The 12,596-nt window shown below is 39.8% G+C and overlaps 1 protein-coding gene across 1 annotated transcript in view; it reads left to right on the forward strand.

Moving 5' to 3' along the window:
* Positions 1-12,596, forward strand: part of LOC308081377 (NLR family CARD domain-containing protein 3-like) — a 182,029-nt gene that overhangs the window by 130,688 nt on the left and 38,745 nt on the right. The window lies entirely within an intron of this gene.

The following is a 12,596-nucleotide window of genomic DNA, read 5'->3' on the forward strand; positions in this document are numbered from 1 at the left end:
GAGACACTACATGGTCTCTGTATTCTATGATCCTATAGTTTACTGAGACGCCACACTGTCTCTGTATTCTATGATCCTATAGTTTACTGAGACACTACACTGTCTCTGTATTCTATGATCCTATAGTTTACTGAGACACTACACTGTCTCTGTATTCTATGATCCTATAGTTTACTGAGACACTACACTGAGTACTCTATGTAAGGGTGGACAACATTTTGGGCCTCCACTTCTTTACCATTTATCATGACTGGTGAGAAGTATTTTAGCAAAGAGAAAATCAACTCCACTTGTATGTCTTATAACTGATCATTCAAATAATGCAAACAGAATAAGTGAATCATTTAATTAAAAGAAAGCTGACTTCATTAGTCACTAGTTTAAGGGTTAATAATAAAGGACAGATTGATTATGAATTCGTTTTTATGCACATCAAATAATAATGCAACAATGATGTAACATTTTAAATACTCATGACACTGGATCAAGTTTCATGTTGGCTTCACATGGTTGAGCTTCAGTTCCTTATTAGTTTTTCTCACTTCACTTTTTAGCTGTAAAAATCTAGTCACATGATGTGTGGTTTGTCTGAAAGAGTCTTTCAAAGTTCCCTTTCTTCACCATCTCTGCAGAGTTGCTGAAGAGACAAATACATTTCCTATTTGACATGACAACAACTAAATATACATCTAGTCATAATTGCTCTTATATTGGTCACATAAAAATAAATCAATCATCTCTACCTAACCATGAAGTCGATACATTTGAATTGATATGTTTTTCTATTAATCCATTCATACATTCACAAAGCACTGAGCAGAGCTGACAACAATACACTTACTAATTGATTGATTGATTGACATTTTTATTAGGCAAAAGAATGTAAAACAACACAGTTACATTTATAATACTTTTGTCTAAAAGGTCCGGCCAAAAAAGTCCTTGCGGACTTGTTTCCGTTGGGGTCCTTGGTATTCATTTCATAGACATATATAGTAGCAACCAAACAGTTCAAATATCAACATAAAAATACAGAGAAAAAATACCACTATGTACAAAAAAAGCATGAATAAAGAAATATATATATACAAAAAAGGGGAGGGGGGTCGTCTGTCTACCGGGAAACTGGTACTACCTCCTCTTTTGATGATTTAGTGTGTGTGGTTTTGAATGAACTACATTCTCAGGCTGCTACTGTGTGTGTGTGTGTGTGTGTGTGTGTGTGTGTGTGTGTGTGTGTGTGTGTGTGTGTGTGTGTGTGTGTGTGTGTGTGTGTGTGTGTGTGTGTGTGTGTGTGTGTGTGTGTGTGTGTGTGTGTGTGTGTGTGTGTGTGTGTGTGTGTGTGTGAGAAGCGTGTTGGAGAGAGGTTGTTTAATTGCAATATTCATGTGTCTTTATTCTCTCTCTTGTTAGAACTTGTTTGGCTGAAACCAAAGTGGAGACAAACACATTCTCTCTCTATCACTCTCGCTCTGTCTCTCGCTCTTGCTCTCTCTCTCTCTCTCTCTCTCTCTCTCTCTCTCTCTCTCTCTCTCTCTCTCTCTCTCTCTCTCTCTCTCTCTCTCTCTCTCACCCCCCCCCCCCCCCCGTCTGGGTGGAACGTCCACAGAAAATAGTGGATCTACAAGCTCACTATCCGTTGAGCTGCAATGCGTTGTGAGCTTGTAGATCGGCTATTTTCACCAAAGAGATTTGGTTTAGAGGGAAAAAAAGAACGTCTGAGGTGAAAAACATACTTTTTAATCCAATAAACCCTCATAAATACGTCACATGACTTAGTACATCCTATAGTTTACTGAGACACTACACTGTCTCTGTATGCTACGATCCTATAGTTTACTGAGACACTACACCGTCTCTGTATTCTATGATCCTATAGTTTACTGAGACACTACACTGTCTCTGTATTCTATGATCCTATAGTTTACTGAGACACTACACTGTCTCTCTGTATTCTATGATCCTATAGTTTACTGAGACACTACACTGTCTCTCTGTATTCTATGATCCTATAGTTTACTGAGACACTACACTGTCTCTCTGTATTCTATGATCCTATAGTTTACTGAGACACTACACTGTCTCTCTGTATTCTATGATCCTATAGTTTACTGAGACACTACACTGTCTCTCTGTATTATATGTATGTGTTTACCTTGCCTACTGTTCTCTCTCTCTTCGTCGTCCTCAGACGAGCCCTCCATCAGCGTCTCCAGTCATCTTGGTTCTCCATACATGTGGCCAGCTCCTTTGTGCTTTCTGCACCAGCATCTTTCCTTAGTACATCCACGTAGGTAGGTGTTTATACATGCTTATATTTGTTGAGATCAGATGCTTTGGCCCTGTTCAGACTGTGTGTGTGTGTGTGTGTGTGTGTGTGTGTGTGTGTGTGTGTGTGTGTGTGTGTGTGTGTGTGTGTGTGTGTGTGTGTGTGTGTGTGTGTGTGTGTGTGTGTGTGCGTGCGTGACAATGGTGGCACGGAGGTGAGACGCCTGTGGACGCCAGCAGTGTTAATTGTGTTGACTAAGGGCAGCTACACCCTGTAGGACTTTTAAAGAGCTTTTGTGCGCACTCCGCAAGCTCTCTTTGATTCTGTGGGGACCGGCTGTATAGTTTATCCATAAAGGACTGGAAGTGATTAACCCCACCAACATCTTTAACTGCATCAGATACAGCCAATTCCAGCCTATGGTTAAGAAAGTGCCAAATAATAATATTGAGGTAGCGCTCTGATAATCTCTTGGCAACACCTGATTTTCTACCCAACATCACACTAGCGCCATCACTTGTGAATGCAATCAAATGTTTTTTAAGGTAGTGATGATCAAAACCATGCCTATTAAAAAACAGGCTAACATACTGTGTTCTATTGTCTCTGCTTTTTGGTCTGAGAACTCGATCAGGTCTAAAAACACATAATGTGGGTCACTGTTCTTGTCAGTCTCACATTTTAAATGAATAGTTTACTGATAATCCTATAGTTTACTGAGAAACTACACTGTCTCTGTATTCTATGATCCTATAGTTTACTGAGACACTAGCTGTCTCTGTATTCTATGATCCTATAGTTTACTGAGACACTGACTACACTGTCCCTCTGTATTCTATGATCCTATAGTTTACTGAGACACTACACTGTCCCTCTGTATTCTATGATCCTATAGTTTACTGAGACACTACACTGTCTCTGTATTCTATGATCCTATAGTTTACTGAGACACTGACTACACTGTCCCTCTGTATTCTATGATCCTATAGTTTACTGAGACACTACACTGTCCCTCTGTATTCTATGATCCTATAGTTTACTGAGACACTACACTGTCTCTGTATTCTATGATCCTATAGTTTACTGAGACACTACACTGTCTCTCTGTATTCTATGATCCTATAGTTTACTGAGACACTACACTGTCTCTGTATTCTATGATCCTATAGTTTACTGAGACACTACACTGTCTCTGTATTCTATGATCCTATAGTTTACTGAGACACTACACTGTCTCTCTGTATTCTATGATCCTATAGTTTACTGAGACACTACATGGTCTCTGTATTCTATGATCCTATAGTTTACTGAGACACTACACTGTCTCTATGTATTCTATGATCCTATAGTTTACTGAGACACTACACTGTCTCTCTGTATTCTATGATCCTATAGTTTACTGAGACGCTACACTGTCTCTCTGTATTCTATGATCCTATAGTTTACTGAGACACTACACTGACTCTCTGTATTCTATGATCCTATAGTTTACTGACACACTACACTGTCTTTGTATTCTATGATCCTATAGTTTACTGAGACACTACACTGTCTCTGTATTCTATGATCCTATAGTTTACTGAGACACTACACTGAGTACTCTATGTAAGGGTGGACAACATTTTGTTGGGCCTCCACTTCTTTACCATTTATCATGACTGGTGAGAAGTATTTTAGTAAAGAGAAAATCAACTCCACTTGTATGTCTTATAACTGATCATTCAAATAATGCAAACAGAATAAGTGAATCATTTAATTAAAAGAAAACTGACTTCATTAGTCACTAGTTTAAGGTGAATAATAAAGGACAGATTGATTATGAATTAGTTTTTATGCACATCAAATAATAATGCAACAATGATGTAACATTTAAAATACTCATGACACTGGATCAAGTTTCATGTTGGCTTCACATGGTTGAGCTTCAGTTCCTTATTAGTTTTTCTCACTTCACTTTTTAGCTGTAAAAATCTAGTCACATGATGTTTGTCTGAAAGAGTCTTTCAAAGTTCCCTTTCTTTACCATCTCTGCAGAGTTGCTGAAGAGACAAATACATTTCCTATTTGATATGACAACAACTAAATATACATCTTGTCATAATTGCTCTTATATTGGTCACATAAAAATAAAACAATCATCTCTACCTAACCATGAAGTCGATACATTTGAATTGATATGTTTTTCTATGAATCCATTCATCCATTCACAAAGCACTGAGCAGAGCTGACAACAATAAACTTACTAAGATGATTTAGTGTGTGTGGTTTTGAATGAACTACATTCTCAGGCTGTTACTGTGTGTGTGTGTGTGTGTGTGTGTGTGTGTGTGTGTGTGTGTGTGTGTGTGTGTGTGTGTGTGTGTGTGTGTGTGTGTGTGTGTGTGTGTGTGTGTGTGTGTGTGTGTGTGTGTGTGTGTGTGTGTGTGTGTGTGTGTGAAGCGTGTTGGAGAGAGGTTCTGTTTAAATTCAATATTTATCTGTCTTTATTCTCTCTCTTGTTAGAACTTGTTTGGCTGAAACCAAAGTGGAAACAAACACGTTCTCTCTCTCTCTCTCTCTCTCTGTTCAGGTGAGGTTAGGTAACAGACATGCCCCCCTCCCCCCCATAACTTGAGGCAGTCAGTCTGTTTAAAGAGAGCCTCCGCCTAAAAACTTAAATGACACACTACTGTTTGAAGAAGCTTCATGTAAAAACACAGGAGTGTGGCTTTAGACACACCCAGTATGAAACAAATGTTAGTGTGTTGGTATATTAACACATCAGGTGCCAGAGGTTTATTAAAATATTGTACGTTCAGTGCCTGCTATTCTTCCATCCACTTACGTTGATACGTTTCGTGCTGTAGAAGCCCCGACGCGGAAGTGCATGTAAACAAAGCGTGCGTGTGAGACGGCGAAGGGTCCCGACTAACGCCTGGAACAATAATATTTCTAACGCGATCCTCCATTGCAGAGTGATCGCCGACCGTAAACGGCTCACTTCCACCACGTTAAAAATAAATGGAGATATTAAGCTTTTAGTCAAGGAGTTAACATTGGAGACATCCGGCCTCTCCTTCTCAGAAACTCCTTGGATGATCCCAAAGTTTCGTTAGAGCGCCCCACGTGGGCCCCACGTATAAAAAAACAAGGAAGTATGACATAAGATGTCATGTGTAGACGGGTGACAATGTGAAGCAGGTCAGTCCCTGTACGTCTGTGGGAGTTTTTTTTTTTTTGCGAGGTCAGGCATGTAGTGGGTAGTGGGATGTGTGATGCTTGTGTTTTCTGCCATGTAGTTGATTGATTTGGCCACCATTGGTAATGCAAGACATGAGTTACAAGAATATGTAGTTGTTACCTGATAAGAAGTTGTTTAGAATTCATTACAATTGATTGGGATTCTATTGCAATATTTAACTATTAAGAATTGGTACAGTAAAACATCTTGGTAATAAGCACAGATGGTATTGAGGAGGTTTGGTATAAGAATCAATATATCAACCAATAACAGTTATTGGTTGATATATTGATTATTGTGTTTCTCAATCTTTTTGGTGCCAAGGCACACCTACTGTATAGCCAAAATATCCCAGGGCACACCTAGATATACGGTGTGTGTATATATATGTGTGTATATATATATATATATATATATATATATATATATATACACACACACACACACACACACACACACACACACACACACACACACACACACACACACACACACACACACACACACACACACACACGGGTCAGTGCAATGAATGGAGGAGTCTGAAAAGCTTCCCAGAGTAAAACTTCTTTGGTAAGTATATTTGGTACCCAATATACTTCTAATATCTGATAATAATATCTAATAATCTGATCCTGATAGCATTATTGCAGACGCATGCGCTGTTGTCACAGTCACCCCGGGGGAAATCCGGTGATATTCACCTGGTATTCCTAAACGTAACCTCATTAAACTATGCCTAAACCAAACCTTATTCCTAAACGTAACCTCAGTAAAACTAATAATATGGCTAACCGTAGACTTATTTATAACCTTATCCTCAGTAAAACAAATGCAGGAATACAAGAACCGCTGGTACGCGAAAATAAATGGGGGTGATGGTGTTTTGCGGCGAGTTTTCCGGTTATATATCGACGGCACCACGGCTTGAAGTTGCAAGAGATTCTCTCCGTGGAGGAGTAATTAAACACCACAAACTACACGGATTACGTTGACACAAACACAGTGGAGTGATTTAGATGCACTTTATAAGAAAACTAACACGTATGTTCTGTTTTATTGTTGGTCATTCATCATGGCAGGTTATAACATGGGCTTTTGGGACAGGACAGCCCCTCTTCGCACAATGTTCAGTTCCGCCGTATCGCCCCGTTCCGACCCACTTTCACCCCTGAGTACCTGCCAGGCGAGTACAGGTGATTGCCCCGTGAAGACAAAGCCAAACATTTACATTTGTATGGGCGAGGGTCGATTCACTGGATGTGTGTCCGCGACGGACGATGAGCAATGTCTTAAGGCAGCAGCAGCCCATGACGCATCTCTGCCTGACCTGCGTCTGTCTGTGTCAGTGTCTGGGCTTGAAATGCAGTTCTCTCTGTCTCTCTGTCTCTGACGTTGAATTGTGGGCGTGCACTCCCCAAACGTTTTATAGGGGGGCGGGGCTAAGGCCAAATGCCTCAAAGCTGTGTGTAGAGACGGGACTTCGTCACCCGTCTAAAAATTGGGCCAAAAACAGTCCATTTATGGCACTCCCCGCATGGATTCTCAAAAACGGTCCGGACCGTGTATGGCACAAATTGTGTTAACCATTTAAACACACCCAGTATGAAACACATGTTAGTGTGTTGGTATATTAACCATTTAAACACACCCAGTATGAAACACATGTTAGTGTGTTGGTACATTCAACCATTTCAACCGTTTTATACGACATATTAGAACCACTTGTTAATGTCTATACAAGTGTGTTTAATCTAATGTATGAACACTGAAGGAGAACTTTGAATATGACCCCTCCCCTTCTCTCTTGCTCTCGCTCTCCCAGTCTCTCTCAAGCTGTGTGTGTGTGTGTGTGTGTGTGTGTGTGTGTGTGTGTGTGTGTGTGTGTGTGTGTGTGTGTGTGTGTGTGTGTGTGTGTGTGTGTGTGTGTGTGTGTGTGTGTGTGTGTGTGTGTGTGTGTGTGTGTGTGTGTGTGTGTGTGTGTGTGTGTGTGTGTGTGTGTGTGGGTAAATATCAGCAGATCAGCTTTAATCTTTAATTAAGAGCTGGATGATTGATAGGTGTCAGTTATGTTTGTCAGTGAAGGAGTACTGCATGGGAGGGGCCATGTCACTATACACACACAATGAAAAGATAAACGTGCACTGTGCCAACATGGTGTGTGTGTGTGTGTTTGTGCAACACATGGGAGAGTGAAAACATATAGTTATGTACAGTCCATGATGAGTGATTAATGAAGGTCATAACAGGACTTAAAGGAATGCAGTGTCTCAATAGTTTGATGTAAAGGAGCCTAACTTTGATCAGAGGAGAGGAGGAGGTCTGATGGTGAGGCTGTGGATCAAGGGTTTCCATGGATTATGATTGAGTGTTACTATGATTATTATTATTATTGGACACTTTGAAACGCTTTCTCTCAACTGACATAAATAAACTTTTGCCTCGGTGCTCCTTCTCAACAGATGACATGCTTTCTGTTGTTGCTCTTCTCCTGAACCATGTTTCACTGTCTCACTCACATTACCTTTCATTGTCTGACACACCTCATACACTCCATTAATACATTGTCTTAAAACATTAAAATACTAGTATCCCACAAAGGATTGAACGGATGTTTTGACATGTTCAGGGAATCTTGTTGTCTTGTTGTCCTCATATGATGTAATCATGTACGGGTACAACATACAATACCACACATCTCCTGCTTCATATTAATGAGCATGTCATCCTGACACTTTATGAGTCACCAACATTATGCAAACACATTTTAGAAGAAAATAAATCATTATAATTGTCATGAACTGACTCAAACCATGACAAAAGTGGGAGACGACACACAGGATTTAACTTAAGTTATTTTATTATAACTAAAACCAACAAACTTTACACAAATGTACAACTTGGTGTTAGTAGTCAGTGGTATCAGTAGTGTAGTGCATGTATGAAGGTGTGAAAGTGTAGTTTATGTGCAAGTGCAAAAGCAACCAAACAAAACTGTTGCCTGGTAGGAGAGAGAGAATGGTCTTGGCCAGCCTGCTTAAATACTCCAGGGATGAGTGGAGTCAGGTGTGTCTCATCCCATAGACACACCCCTGGCAGGCTGGCCCTCTCCTCCTACACAGGACAGAAAAGAACCAATCAGCAAATCAAACACAGAACAAAACCCATGACCACAAATGTAGTGAAGGGGTCATCACATAATGAAACATATGTAGGCCTATATATATTATTCTTTAAAAACAAAAAGGAAAGAAAGAGCCACGGACATGTTTGTCCATGTACGGACATGTTGATGACCCCTGAACCTCCATCCACAGCCTAAAAGTTATCTCACCTCTGATCAAAGTCAGGTTCCTTCACATTAAACTATTGTGACTGCATTCAATTAAAATCCTGTCATGCCCTTCATTACTCATCATGTACATATCTTTTTTGTCTCTCACGTTTCCTTGTTCCAGTGTTCCATTGGCATTTTATCTTTGACGTTTCCGTGAGAAGCATTTAACATGTAATTAATATGTCTAATACATCAAAACAAATCAAGTGTAGCTTGTATGGTGTGTCTTTTTCCATTGTTACGTGTGCATGCCTTGGACTTTCTCATCAACAGAGAATACCTGATCACCTTAATGGAATGCACTAGCTACCGTACATTGCCAAACCAAATGGTTTATCTGGTATAGGGATGGAGCTCGTTAATTTTTATTGATAATGAGCACCTTATCGAGCCTGCTTATCGAACCGAGCTTTTATCGAGCCCACTATCGATCTTTTTCTATTATTAAGAAAAAAGACGTGAGACGAAAAATTCTGAACAGAACCGGTATCTTTTTTTATTGGCCAGTTGTGACAGTGAGTTTGTGGCTGACCACTATGTAAAATTAAATTAAGATGATAGGCAAAATATTTTGCCTATCATTAAAACAACCATTCATATAATGTGCAATAAGTGTTAAATGGCTTTATATTATGAATAGTACTGTAATAATTACTATAAAATCTCCATGTCTCTTCAACTCTTTATAAACAAAAAATGCATATTTATTTTTTCTATTATTTTTTCTTTGTTTTAACCAAAATATATCACTCTCACTACATTTTACTAGGGCCTTCAAATACAGTACTTTTCTAACAGACAGAAGGCAAGTGACCTTTTTACTTTTGGAAAATAATATTTAAGAAATTGTTAACTGGTTAATGTGTTTACTGTCACATAAGCGCAATTTATACTTCATCGTACAACAGTGTCACGCACCAAACATGGCCGATCTCCAAGCTCACACCGCGTCTGTTCACACCACGTAGTGAGCTTGTAGATCTGCCATTTTCTGCAACGATAGACTGAGAAGACAGCGCACATTGAATACGTGACGCTAGGCGACACTAGTCATTCATTCGCAGGGAGTTTTTAAGAGTTTCCTAAACGGATTATTATCATATGGATTATTAAAATTGTCAACGACAGAAGACGAGTGAAACTTTTGAGCGTTTCACTCGTAACGGCCGTTATTCCACCGCACATGTAAACACAACGACGCAACCACCCGTACAAATGGAAACAAATGGACCCTTACGTTCCCCTTAAAGAAGCGATGTTACGATGTATCCAATAGTGAGCCAATAAAATTCCTCGTCCTTGTTTCCCTGGGCAGCGCTGGTTAGCAGGGATCAATACACTTTTAGACTGACATGTTTGTGCCAGCGTGGGTGATTAGATGTATTTCTTGATCTCCTCTTGTCTTGATTGTTTAGACATGACTTGGCCATTGTTCTCACAGAACAAGTTTGGCCACTATTAGACCGTCGCAGTCAGAGGCAAGGGGGGTTGGGAGGGATAACCTGCCGCCTCCCTGTCTTTTTTTTCTCTCTCGTTTCTTTTCCATTAGAGCTAGTATGAAAAGGTGTTTTTTTTTAAATCACTTCGCGGGCCGCCATGGACCTTTCCGCGGGCCGCTAACAGCCCACGGGCCGCCACTTTGACAACCTTGATTTAGGGCTAGGCCACTGTGTTTTTAGTAAGATGATTATTTTGCATGTATGTGGCGAAAAACCTTGCAGCTGCTAACAACTTGATTTGAGACAGACAGCAAGCATGTTAAGTTCACTCCCCTTCAATAAAGTGTTGCTTTAAGTTTTACACTTCACGTTTTGTGCAGATTAGCTACAAAACGTATCTGAGATGTGTTCATTTCATGAGTTTTCTTTAGCTTAGTTTGTACAGAGTCAGGTTAATTGTTTTTCCGCTATTTCCAATCTATGTGATCAAGTAAACTGGCTCCTGGCTGTAGCTGCAGAATTATTTCTCTGGTCTGTTACTGCTGAAGCATGCATGTTACTGCATTAGCTGTTTCTCACCTCAAATGTTTTCATTACATATTTTAGTACTTTTTGATCTTCACCTGCCTTATCTGTTTTATTTGATCAATTATATAATTATATATGTTTTTACATGGTAATGAGAATGTTTTGCTTATTTTACTGCCATTTGCACTGATGAAAGTCCCACATGGACTGAAGCTGTCAAATGAAATTAGTTACTTTGCCCTCATCTTAAAGTTAACGTGTTAGGCTGTTTGTGGTACAGTATGATGCAGGGATAACAGGATAGCTGGGCACTAGGGACATCTGGGCACCTCCATATAAAATTGGCTATTTGGTCCAATATCAAAACAACAAAATATTTGTAAAATGTTTTAAAGTAAAGTTTACATGATTACAGGCTTAAACATTCAGCAATTAAGGTCTAATAATTCTACAATTGCTACAAATTGCTACAAAACCTGTATATCCAGTCATTTTGGGGCATAAACAAGCAGTTGAAGGATAACATTAAGTCTGATAATGATGTACCGTGCATGTTCACATCATGTATACTTTACATTACTTAAGACCATTTTTCAAATATATATATTTTTTACATTTTGGAAAAATAGCCAATTTTACATGGAGGTGCCCAGATATCTCTAGTGCCCACCTATCCTGTATCTAATGCAGGAGGCAGAGGAGAGGATAATGGCAGTAAGTTATTGTGGAACATCTTGCCCCATTAGCATAAGACATCCAACATACTACATTTCTGTGAAATGGCACGAGGGACGCCCACAAAAAGACCTTCCCAAAAATCGGCGTGTGCATATGTGCCCTTTAGTGGACTTTGAGCACCTGCCCCTTCAGTGCTCTGTGCACGGCCCTGGTCTACTGTCATGATAAACATGATCTTTATTTATCATTATAAATAAGTAGTGATGTCTGAACCTCAGTAATCTCTCAAGAACAGATTCTGCACTGCGTTGGAATCTGTCGGGGAGGTTCGTCATAACGTGTGCGCATGGGCGTGCCTTCAGATCAGGAAGCAGGCCGCGCTTTAACCAATAAAATGTAGTGGGCGGGATTCACGTGTCCGTCGATCCTTCCCCCCTCGAAACAAACCGAAACTAATTTAACAATAGCGTCCGCGGAGCAGACAAAACCACGGAAAGAAATACACATTTTAACTGACTCTTTCATCATAGAAACAAGTGGGCTTATAACCAAAACGATCCATGTTCTCTGGGAGAAGTGGTGTTAGTGTTCCGTGTAGAAATATTGTTAGTGGGAATGAAAACATAGTCGCACCAACCGGAAGTGATGCGCTGAAGGCATACACAAACACCGGTTTCCTTGCCCTCTGACGTTACGTTTTCTTCCGCCCAGAGCCAACAGACATAGAACAAACAGCAGAGGGCGCTGTTTTTCATTTTCAGTTGGCGATGGGTTCCCAGATTGGAACCTCAGTAACATCATAACTGTCTACTGTCATGATAAACATGATCTTTATTTATCATTATAAATAAGTAGTGATGTCTGAACCTCAGTAACATCATAACAGTCTACTGTCATGATTAAAATTATCTTTATCTATCATTATAAATAAGTAGTGATGTCTGAACCTCCTTTACATCATAACAGTCTACTGTCTGTCCAACCCGATCTCCAGAGGAAACATTCTCTTTGAACGTTTTTGAAGTTTTTGAAATTCCGTGAATAGACACGGAAAAACCAGAAATTCCGTGCATAGCCGCCTCGCATCTCCCCCATTGTGACTAAACCATGACGGAGGCGCGCAGT

Source organism: Gymnoscopelus braueri (assembly GCF_963280865.1).
Source record: "Gymnoscopelus braueri genome assembly, contig: SCAFFOLD_42, whole genome shotgun sequence".
NCBI classification, from domain to species: Eukaryota; Metazoa; Chordata; class Actinopteri; order Myctophiformes; family Myctophidae; genus Gymnoscopelus; species Gymnoscopelus braueri.